Source organism: Myotis davidii, unplaced genomic scaffold (genome assembly GCF_000327345.1).
Source record: "Myotis davidii unplaced genomic scaffold, ASM32734v1 scaffold187, whole genome shotgun sequence".
NCBI lineage: Eukaryota > Metazoa > Chordata > Mammalia > Chiroptera > Vespertilionidae > Myotis > Myotis davidii.
In genome coordinates, this window is record NW_006383018.1 from 7,791,068 (window position 1) to 7,801,361 (window position 10,294).

At 40.1% G+C, this 10,294-nt stretch overlaps 1 protein-coding gene across 10 annotated transcripts in view; it reads left to right on the forward strand.

The window, feature by feature from the left end:
• UMAD1 (UBAP1-MVB12-associated (UMA) domain containing 1) overlaps positions 1–10,294 on the forward strand; it is a 189,460-nt gene that overhangs the window by 8,623 nt on the left and 170,543 nt on the right. Inside the window, exon 1 of one of the 10 annotated variants that reach the window (XM_015558271.1) lies at positions 7,700–7,794. The exons of the other annotated variants lie outside the window; for them this stretch is intronic. The gene's annotated coding sequence lies outside the window, so the exon portion shown is untranslated. Of the gene's footprint in view, positions 1–7,699; positions 7,795–10,294 lie in introns of those variants that run through there. 10 annotated transcript variants of the gene reach the window in all.

Sequence of the window (10,294 nt, forward strand, 5' to 3'; positions counted from 1 at the left end):
AGACTTTATTATACTGTTCTATTTTTCTTTTTTTGAATAAGGGACAGTAGAAGGAAAGGTAGTCAGGTTGTACCACTGCCAGGCTACCATTTTTGATTCTGAAAATAATAGGGTAATTAAAAGGAAAACAAACAAAAATCCCCAAATCCAACAACAAAAGTACACAGAATTTCCCTGTTGATTCTAATAGAAACTTTGGGGATCATATTTATTTACAAAGTAATGATTAGATGGGCCAATTTCTATGAGGTCGGTTTTACCTTCGTGAGATGGTCTGAGAAGAATGAAGGTTTTGTTCTAAAATTTTCTTGGGCCAACTTGTGACTGTTCAAGATGGCCTTTATCATATGCTTGGAAAGCAATTCTGCTAGAGAAAATTCCAGAAAGTGAATAATTCCAGATAATGTAATGCTTCCAGGATAGCAGGATTTTGTTATTCTAGTGATAGCTAATGATTGCAAAGCGTCTCTGGGGGTGGGTATCTTACAGGAGTGATCAGTAGCTGACCCTTGCGATGATCAAATGAAGCCTGTGTTGCTCTCCATGGCAACAAGGCCAACTGTTAAAATCATCCCCTGTGATAAACTGGCAGCCTCTCCACCCCCAGGATTCTAACCTAGATTTCTGGTACTTTGTTTAAGGATTTCATGTTTGAATCCTGCCTGTCCCATTTCTGAAAAGCTTTTCAGCCTTTAATATAATGTGAAATAAAATAGGGAAGGATTTAAACTATAAGGATCAAGAAAAAAGCTATAAAATCAAGAAAAAATATCCCAGCTTAGCCCCTGTTGAAAGCTACACTGTGAAGGCCCAGGGACCTCCTTTGCCTTCTTCTGGAATCCTCCCTTGCCCAATGCTTTATAATCATGCACTTGTAGCTCCAGACCGCCGACTGAGTAGTTTAGATGTTCTGTTTTGGCTAAAAATAATACGCGTTTAATTTCTGAATTTGCTAAAAGCAACTAGACAGTCATATTAGGGAAGTGAGTTTTATTAGATCACATCAATTCAAATTTTTAATGACTGTTATACATGCACATGATGTTACTTTCGCAGTTAGGTGAGCAGTGAACTGTTAGGAGCGTTAAATAAGTGGACAGGCTTTCTTAAAAACGAGGCTGCCACCACCACCTTGTATTCATCTGGATATGTTAGGAAAGCTGCATGGGATCTGGGGGCATCTCTGAGCTACTCCAGGCCAGTGGAAATGGAAGTAAGAGCTCAAGGAGAAAAAGAACAATGTCAAATTTCCTGCTGTCACAAAAGAACTTGTTCATCTATTTTTTAAATGGTTGATGGCGTGTATAAAAACATTATAGTGTTTATAATTCATTGGATAAATGTAAAAGAATGATATCTTGGCTTTATTGCAACATATAAATATTTATAATATGCTAGAAATTACATCCTTTATAATTTTGAATGGAAAGTTTTAGATGACAACTTAAAAAGTACACGGCTGCGGGGGAGGGGACATAAAGTTCTCAAAACATTTTTAGGGGATATATGAGCACCAAAGTATGATTAGCGGCTTTGAAATTTTTTTGCTGGCAACCCAAATTAAGAAATACATTTCAATGACCTTGTCCATGTATCCAAAAGCAAATGTTCATAGCACATTATCATATATGATTCTCTCTCATAATATTTATGCTTCTGTTTCCTTTTCTCCTTTTCTTTTTCCTGTTTCATTCTGTTAATAAATCTGGCCATGACTCAGTAGATTGAGTTTACATCCTCTAAAGAGTTTGGACCTGGAGTTTGAAAAACATCTATGGATCCAAGATTCAGCTCTTTGTTTATGTTATTCCTTGAGCGGGTTGTTGCTGTTTTTTGCCTTTTTTGTGTGTCTGGGTATAAATCAGAGAGGAAGAAATAAACTTACGTTAATGCTTTAATTTCATTAATTGACTTTCAGAAGTTCTGTGGAGCTCATATGTGACATCAGTTTACATGTCTTTCCCTGATCCCCTATTCCTTATCCTCCCAGATATTACACCAATGTCATAAAACTTCAAAAAGAAAAATACTGAGGAGGGATGGAAAGACGGGTACAATCTTTGGGATCCTAATTGGTAGTCTGAAGTTAATGGGTACATTTTTAAACAGGATAAAATCACATCTTTCGTACAAATATTAAAACCTGTCAAAGACGTCACTCATGCCCTAGCTGGTTTGGCTCAGTGCAAGAACATCAGCCTGTGGACTGAAGGGCCCCACGTTCGATTCCATTCAAAGGCACGTACCTGAGTTGCAGGCTCGATGCCCAGGTTGCAGGCTCGATCCCCAGTAGGGGGCGTGCAGGAGGCAGCCGATCCATGATTCTCTCTCATCATTGATGTTTCTCTCCCTCTCGCTTCCTCTCTGAAATCAATAAAAATATATTAAAAAAAGACGTTACTCATTAATTAAGGAATTAGTAAGATATTATAATGGGTTCAAAAGAACTCAAAAGTATCACTCAAAGTATTTATAGAAGAATGAGGGGATGTCCATTTTATAAATGGGTGCAAAACCGGTCACTATCCTCAGGACAGAAGTTAATGCAGTCTTCCAGGCACACTTCTGTAGACAGAGCTTATTTACATGACTGTCAGTGTCATACACATCACCTCCAATAGAGTTATTGCATAACCTAGTCAAAGAAAACCGGGGGTGAAGATAACCAGATAAATGAGCTAGCCAGAATATCCACTAAATGCCTAAGTCTTTCACAGTTGTGTCTTATTGTGATTAGATTTACACTTTTAAACACATTCTTATTGGTCTAAAGTTTTGCCATCTGAAGGCCAAGTCCAGTTTGAAAAGGATTTAGGCATTCTGCAGAATATTCTTAAACATTTTGAATTTGTTGCTATCCTTTGGAAACCAGATTTTTCAAAATTGTAGGTATCCAGTTTGTCTTGAAAAATCAAACTTGGTAACACTGCGCGCACGTTCCTTTATGGAACTGGTTGGCGCTGCCAATGGTGCCTTCTATTATTTTTTTAATTTTTAATATTATAATGGGTTCAAAAGACAACTCAAAAGTATCACTCAAAGTATTACTGTAAATAACATGATATTTAGCTTAGAAAAAGGCAAGTACTACAAAAAGAACCATAGAGTGAATAAATATAAACTGGTTGTGCATCCTAATAACAACTGTTAGGCTTGGTGTGTTTGCCATATTTTCTTTCTAAGAATATACAAACTTGTTCTCCTTTCACACACACAAAATAGAAATTACTTTTATTAGAAACCCTGCTTGTTTCATTTGAAAAAGCAAATAAATTAGAAAACCTACCAGACAGGATCCAATAGTATAAAACAAATACTTCAGCTAAAAGATTATCTCTGAGAGGACCGGTGACAGCGGCAGTTCAAGTCCCGGTCGAGTCCCACACTCAGGCATTACAGGGGAGGACCTTCTGACACAGGCAACTTGAGACCTTCAAGCTACATTTCCCAGTGGTTCTTTGATGCCTTGGGATCCTCTTCAGGGGGAGAGATGCCTTTAAGCCATAGCTTCAGTCTGGTCCTGTTTTTCGTTTGTTGTCGTTTATGGTGACCATAGCAAGGGCACATCTGGTTACAGACTTCCCCAGCACAGCACCTTCAAAACCTTTTCACTGTTTCCTCAATCAAGATCTCGCAAGCCTTTTAGGGAAGGGCTGTTCCACTGGGCTCCCTGGGCATCTGCCTCCCTACAAGTGTCTTCTTTAGACTAGGCCAGTGGTTCTCAACCTTCCTAATGCCGTGACCCCTTAATATAGTTCCTCATGTTGTGGTGACCCCCAATTTCAATGTTACAAATTGAACATAATTAAAGCATAGTGATTCATCACAAAAACAATATGTAATTATATATGTGTTTTCCGATGGTCTTAGGCGACCCCTCTGAAAGGGTCGTTCGACCCCCAAAGAGGTCGCGACCCACAGGTTGAGAACCGCTGGACTAGGCCGTTGCTCTCCTTCACTCCCTGTCTCATAGAAGGCTGGTTTGCAAAACCATTATACTTGGCTGTCATACCAGGACTAAAATGTTAACTATATTGTTTCACATTTCAAAGCAGTAGAAACAACTGAGCTCTTCAGTAGAATCCAGAGGTGGTAAATTCAAAAGTCAGACTACACAATAATAGTAAACAAATCCTATACACCACTCCGGATATTCTAATATTTCCTTGACTTTTTAGTTCTTTCAATAATTTATCTGTACCTTTCTTTCATAGTCTTATTTTCTATTGCTTATCTACATGTCTCTGCTGAGTTCACTTCCAAAGAACACATTGTGTTATTGTTCATAGTGATCCTTTTTATAGGAAAGGTCTCTTCTTTATAACTATGCCCAAACCATCGGATGAAGTTAAACTCAAGGCTACCTATTTATAAAGTCTACCAGGGCTCTTCTAATTCTCACTGATTCCTCTGGAATGTTTTATACTGTGTAGTGTCTCTCAAGATTAACACTGCCAAAATCATGGGTCACCTCCTTTTTTGATATCTCTCAGAATAAATTAGTAAACTTGTTATCTAAATTTGTATTATTCTTACATAATCATGCAATTCATAACCCACCATACAGAAGATGTGGAGGAAGATTAAAACATTGTTCAAGATTTTAATTTCGTCACCCTAACCAGTTTGGCTCAGTGGATAGAACATTGGCCTGTGGACTGAGAGGTCCCAGGTTCGATTCCAGTCAAGGGCATGTACCTTGGTTGTGGGCACCTCCCCCGTAGGAGGTGTGCAGGAGGCAGCTGATCAATGTTTCTTTTTCATTGATGTTTCTAACTCCCTCTCTCTTCCTCTCTGTAAAAAATCAATAAAATGCATTAAAAATATATTAATTTTTGTAGCAGCATGAAATATAAATATTTAGTGGATTTGGGCACAAATGTGAAGAAAAATATGTGTGTGTGTACATATATTCTCATCTATTGATCTATCTATTGATCACACATAAAATTTCAGTTTATGTGATATATTTACATTATTTAGTAGTCTGTTGAAATTGAAAGAAGATAAGCCGAAAAAACGAGGTTTCCTTAATCCTTTAATCCGTTTGTCGTGGGAAATATTTCTTAAAAGGTAAGCCTTTGAATAATAGGAAAAAATAAATCTACAACTTGCCTTACTCTCCTCCCCTTGAGGGCAATAGGATCTGCCTGCCTAGCAGTCAGCTAGTCCTGTATGTGCAGCCTGTGTCTCCCATGAAAACAGTGAAACCACTGCTCTTTTATTTTCAAGTTTTGTGTGAATCCTTAGAGAAAAGCATTTTTTTGAAAAAAATACAAAGACTGTATCTGTAACATATACAAAGTAGATTAATAGGTTTGAGACAGTTTTTGGAATAATTGTGAGCTACAATATTTGTGAACTACACAATATTGTAGTTCACCCTCACGAGTTTCCTTGCGCCCCTTTGTGATCCCTGCCTGCGCCTCCCCATTCCCCAGGCAACCGCTGATCTGCTTTCTGTCCTTATACATTAGTTTGCATTTTGTAGAAGTTCATACGAATGGAATCACGCAGTATAAACTCTCTTTAGTCTGGCTTCTTTCACTCAGCTTAGTTTTGTTGATATTCATGCATGTTGTAGCCTATCTGAGGACTTCATGCTTCCTTCTTGCTGAATAGTATTATGGATATGCCACAGTTTGTTTATCCATTTATCTGTTGCACATTTGGCTTGTTTCCAGTTTTTGGCTATTACAAAGGAAAGCTGTATAACATTTGTGTACAACTGTGGACATATGCCTTCATTTTTCTTAGGTAAATACCTAGAAGGAGAAGGTCTGGGTCATATGGTAGGTATATGTTTATGTTTTTAAGAAACTACTAAACTGTTGTTCAGAGTAATTGTACTATATCACACACCTACCACAGCGCACAAGAGTTCCAGTTGCTCCACATTTTTGCCAACACTGGGCATGGCAGGCCTTTTCAATTTTAAATATTTTATGGGTGTGTAATGGTATCTCATTGCATTTGCCTATTGACTGATGATGTTGAGCATTCTTTCAAGTTTTTTGGGTTTTTTTTTTTGCCACTCACATGTCTTCTTTGGTGAAATGTCTGTTCATGTCTTCTGCCCCGTCTTTATTAATTTGTTTTCTCATTAGTGAGTTTTAACAGTTCTTTATGTTTTCATATACACACATCTTTACATATTTATACACACACATCCTATATCAGATTTGTGACTTGCAAGTGTTTTTTCCCAGCCTGTCTGTGGCTTGGGCATGTGTATTCTTTATCTCCCATGTCAGGCAGCTTCAGGATTCTTGCGTTTGAGAATTAGGAGGTATTATTCTAAATCAGCTCCTAGCTCAGCCCGGCAAGAGTGCTGCTGCTAGATGATAATGTATTTTTCAGAATAAATTTTGGTAATTTTTTCTGTTTTTAAACGTAGAATTTTCTCACTGTAGACAATTTTAAAAATACTGATAATTATAAGCAAGGAAACAAGACGAGAATACGCTTGAGAACTCCAAGCAAAAGAAGCCCAAATGTCAAGGTCACGTGCATCAGAGCAATGCGGTCTGGGGTTTACCATACACTCGGCCTGGGGCAGCAGGACTGTTACAGGCCTCCTCCACTTGGGGATGAGGCTCCAAAGTGCCTCTGCCTTTTGCCGAGGGGTGCCGCAGATGTGGGGGGGGGTGCAGTTTGTTTACCCTAAATATAAGTCGAGTGCTGCGTTTGCAGTGCTCCGTCAGTATCTGGCCTAACCACTTAATAAATGTTTCTAAAATAAAAAGTAGGTGAAGGTCTTGAACACAGGTGTTGAGGAAGTCAGAAAGGTCTTCAGAACATAGAGCTGAGCAGGGCTGGGAGGGTAGGGATTAATAGAGACAAAACATGAAGTTAACCCAGTGTTTTTGACTGATATTGGGAAATGTGTTAAAGTCTAACACAAACATCCTAAGAGTGAAAGGCTCCTTCTCTCTGGTGCTTGATTGATGAAAAGCATCCAGTTCGGGTGCCAGAGGGACTTGGTGTAAAATTCCAGCACTGCTATTTCCTAACCACTTGAACTTGGACCAGTGTGTCACCTACTTCAATTCTGACGCTTTGGGGAGAATTATAGAGATCTTACGTAAGACAGAGTGTGCAGAGCATTTTGACAGATAGTGGGGTTTGCAGTTACTCCCCTTTTCCGTCCCACTCTCTAGCCTTTGGCAGGGTAACTAAATGTGGCTGCTGGAGTGGGGACCTACCCATGCGCTTTCCCCCCGTGAGAATGAGCTCCCAGGAGGGAGATCTTAGCATGGTCATTGCCAGCCCTCCCAGGATAAATGTGTCTTACACTGTATGTGTTTTTCAGTGACATGAAAAATCAAGGCATAAAGATAATTTGATTATAGATTTTAGGGTCTCAGACATAGACTTTTGATGCATGGAGCAATTCCTTTAGACTGACTTGAGGTTCCTATCATTAATGTCAGCAGCAGAATTGATCATATAAGGGAATCTTGAGACTTGTAGTGGAAAATTGACCATGTTTCCAGGGAAAACCTTGTAGAGGAAGGAGTTAAGATGATGGTCAGGTTGGCAGGATACTGGGTGTGAGGATGACTGGTATTTTTGTAACTGTTTTAGAGCTGTTTCCAATGGCTATTTGCAGGAAACCAGTTCTTGCTGCATTCTGAGTTCTTGTTACTGTCTCTGCTACCTTTCTTATTCCTGACCTGTTTTCTCCACGCCTGGAAATTTCTTGACTCTTGGAGCCAAAATTATCCCTCCTCTAACTTTGTCTGGAATTTTATGATGCTCTAAAGGGATGGAATATAACATTATGCATTGCCAGTAAGTCATACTTTCAACAAACTGCTGCAGCCTGTAGATGGTTTCAGCTTTATGTTTTAGGTCATGAAAAACTTCAATGCTTCACTTAGTTACTTAAGTTATAAATTCCGTACAAAATACTTGCATTAAAAGGAGATTCTGGCACTACAGCTGAGTTTGGTCTGGCTTTCCTAACAACATATCTAAAATTGGGGGGTAGGGGGGTGGCTTGAGAATGACATACCAGAACTACGTAGTGTTTTCCGTGTTGGTTCCAGGTCTGTTTTGTGGCCAGGCATTAAAAGGTATTGAATTACAGAATGTTCACATTTTTTAAATTATCAGAAAAATAAAAACACTGAACAATTAAAAAAATAAATAAATAAAAGGTATTGGGAATTTGAGTCCTTTCTGTTCAAAGACTTTTCTTTATACATTAGAACAGGAACCAATTTTTAAAGGGCCTCTCTTCCTCTGGCCACAAAGCTCCTTGTTCTAACAATCTAATGGCACGTGACAGGCGAACCAAGCAAGCGACATGGCCACACCTACTTCAGGAGGGCAGACGACTGCAGTCCTGATCTGTCTCAATAAGGCAAAAAGCCAGTGAACAGCCCTCATGATTCTGGGGTTCTCCTTTGTGGCCGCCCTGTACTCAGCTCTCTCTCCCTGCCAGAGGCAAAGTGACACCCCTTCCCAAGGTCCGTAACCCAAATTGCCCCATTCAGTCATAGCATCGTGCTCCAAGTTCAGTATTTCTTCACCAGATCCAGATGTGGCACCTCTTGGTCTGGAGACTTCATGAACTAAAAAGACCGGTGTTCTGTCCCTTGTGTCCCCTCCCACCTTGCGGAACTGGGAAAGATAACGCCCATTCAAAAAGGGGAGGATGGGAAATAATAATAATAATAATAATAATAACACCTCCCAAAATAGTATGCACACACTTGGAATATTATAAAGGCAGTGTTTATCAAAATACATTTCATTTTCATAATTGAGCTATCAGTTGTTAAAGTGTGTCTATATTTTGCAGGGACACCCTGTATATAGCAGTCCCAGAGCAGTAGCAATTCTGAAATCCCACTGAACTGGCATTTTGGGGGATGTCATCTTGGGTTGGAGAATGTTCATTTATTACGCCCAGATTCTGCTTCCTGGGGGAGCCCCCACCCCTCAGTCCGTTGTTCTCCATGGCTATTGGCTCCTCCCTTTTTTTTTTTTTCCTTCCCTTTCTGGTTACTTTTTGGCTACCCTGAGGTTGGCCGGGAGAACAGGCCTTCGTTGGGGGCAGCTTCCTCTGTCTGTAGGGTCGCGGTCCTCTTTTCCTCCAGACGGCTGGTTATTTTGGCATCACAGCTCTCAAACATGGCACTCACTTCTCTGATCCTACTCAGCTTCATGTATCAATAGCCAGACCTATAGTTTTGGCTAAATAGAACTTAGCTTTTCTATCTTTCTCATTTACCCCTCCACGTACCTCCTCCTTCTTTACTTATTTGAGGGTATCTTTTTCTCCACCGGCTTTCAGTTGGAGACCCACCCCTTGTCTCTTTTTCCTGAACCATGCATGTATCCTAAGTGAAAGAATGTACCGAGGGCCGCAGTAATCCGCACAGGGCTGTTCGTGTCCGGTGGCTGCATCCTTGATTTCATCCATAGCCAAGGCTGAGTTTTAATCAGCTTTTGTTCCTTCAAAGGCCTTCTTCGTTTTATTTTTAACTGTTCGGGGTTGAGGAGTTACTTGCCTCTTCCGGTCTTTTAAGTCTGGACTTGAACTCAATTTTCTTACATTCCTGATGTAAACCAACCCATTATTTTTTGGTATCATTTCTTTCTTGCGTGGGTTTCTCTGATCTTACTCAGTCATGTTTTGATCCCATTCCTTGTCTTTTCCTTTTGCTTTTTCATCTAATCTTGTTTTCTACCATTCTCACAGAGGCCATGTCCCCTGTGCTCTGTTGAGGGTGCCAAGCTATTTCCAGGCTTTTCTTTTGGATCCATCACTATGTCCAGGCAGAAATCTTTGAGGATTTCAGAGGCTGTTCCTTCCCTCGACTGGAACATTTTCTTTTTCACATGGCTGGTGTTTTTTTCTTCTCCTTTTTTTCCCACCCCTTTAAAAAGTGAAATCTGCCAGATGTGTTTTCTAACAGCAAATAGGCTCCCTGACCATCTGGATCTGCAGCCCAGGGCGGGTCGACCTGCACAAATCCCAGTTCAAGTCTCAGCGTCTAGAAGGCTTTTGCGGAGATCGAATCTTTACTGACCCTCCCTGCTTGATCGTCTGGTTTGGGTGGAAAATATGGGAACAAAAATGTGGAGCATTTGCTGCCACCACGATTATTCCTTTCTTTTTTTTTTAATATATTTTTTATTGATTAAGATATTACATATGTGTCCCTGTCCCATCACCCTCCACCCCCCGCCCCGTTGTCCGTGTCCATTGGTTAGGCCTCTGTGCCTGCATGTAAGTCCTTTGGTTGCTCTTTCCCCTTTACCCTCCCCTCCGCTCCCCCAC